Source organism: Cebus imitator, unplaced genomic scaffold (genome assembly GCF_001604975.1).
Source record: "Cebus imitator isolate Cc_AM_T3 unplaced genomic scaffold, Cebus_imitator-1.0 Scaffold553, whole genome shotgun sequence".
NCBI lineage: Eukaryota > Metazoa > Chordata > Mammalia > Primates > Cebidae > Cebus > Cebus imitator.
This window is the reverse complement of record NW_016107868.1, coordinates 5,086-6,962: the sequence shown is the minus strand read 5'-3', so window position 1 is coordinate 6,962 and position 1,877 is coordinate 5,086.

Below are 1,877 nucleotides of genomic sequence, written 5' to 3'. Positions count from 1 at the left end.
TATTAAGTATTATTATATTTTCATTATGAACTGTGACTTTGTCATTGTAAAGTTACTCCTTTCTCTCATTAAATATTTTTTGTTCTAAAATCTACTTTAAGGATTTCAACCCTGATTTTAATGTTCCATTTGCCCTCTATATCTTTGCTTACTTTACTACTTATAAACAATTTTAAAGTGTGTTATATTCTGTCTTCTAGTAATGCTGAAGGGCCTGGGTTATGTGTGGTTTTATTTATGCTACTTATTGAATTTATTTATTTCTTCTTTGGTCAGGATGAAAAATCAAATTGTGAGACTGGAGGATAATGGCATCCACCTGAATCTGAATCTGAAATCACAGCTGTAATAATAGACATGTTAGAAGCATGTATTTTTTTTCTACATAGAGTCACTGAATACAAATAACATGCAGCTTATGATAGGTGCCTTCAGGTTTTTTGAGCTCCACTTTAAACTTTTCTTGTTCTCCTCACCTGTTAAATGAGGGTGTTAACATCAACTCCAACATTTTACAAATCTATGATTTATAGTATGTTAATGATTAGGACCTGAAACACCTCATCTTTCTTTGTATTTGCACATAATACTGACCATGTCCTCAATAAAACTTTGGCCTTTACTTGGATGTTATTAGGGACCAGTACCATTGGATATTACTCTGGTAATTTAATATTTTGATTATCTATATTTGAGGCAAAAGATTGACAGTTTTAAACATACTTGTTTTATGTACCTGAAGGTTTATCCTTTGGCTAATGAATAAATTAGTTACTCAGATATCGGCTTTCTGTTACTATATCAGGTTGTGTAGACTTATTTATTGAGTCTGAGTTTACCTCATTTGATTTGATTCTTGCTGGGGCAACTTACTTTGTCCAAATGGTTTTTGTTACTGTCAGAATATCCAAATACAGCTAACTTCACAGTGACCAAAATTTAATATGATCATTTTAAATGTGATATAAGAACATACTGTTTTAAATGTAATGTAGGAATAATTGTTTTTTATAACATGAGAACACATAAGAGAAATCTGAAGTGCCCTTTGGCCTCAGCTGGAAACTTTCACTGCTTTATATGGTTGATTAAAAAATTGTTACATAATATTTGTACATATTGATGGGGTATATGTGATATTTTGTAACATGTTTAGAACATATAATGATCAAGTCAGGGTATTTAGGATATAGATCACCTTGATTATTGATCATTTCTATATGTTAGAAATATTTTAAATCCTCTCATCTAGCCATTTTGAAATATACAATATATTGTTACTGATAGTCACCTGACTGTACTATTGAACCTTAAAACTTCTTTAACTATATGTTTACACTCATTAACCAACCTCCCTTCATCCCCTCATCCCTCCCACACACCTGCCTCAGCCTTTTTGTCTATTATTTTACTTTCTACTTTTATGAGATCAACTTTTTTAGCTTCCATATATAAGTGAGGACATGCAATATTTGTCTTTCTTTGCATGGTTTATTTCACTTGACATAATGACTTCCAGTTCCATCCAGTTGCTGCAAAGGACATGATTTCATTTTTTTATGGCCACATTTTGGATGTGCCATAAAAAATGTATTTTTTTGTGTATATATATCATATTTTCTATATTCATCCATTGATGGATGCTAAGGTTGATTCATATCTTTACTGTTGTAAATAGTGCTACAGTAAACATGGGGCGGGTGTTGGTATCCCTTCAATATACTGATTTCCTTTACTTTGAATAAATATCCAGCAGTGGGATTGCTGGATCTTATGTTGTTCTATTTTTAGTTTTTTGAGAAATTTTTGTACTGTTTACATAGTGGCTACACTAATTTACATTTCCACCAACAGTGTATAAGAGTTCTCTTTTCTCC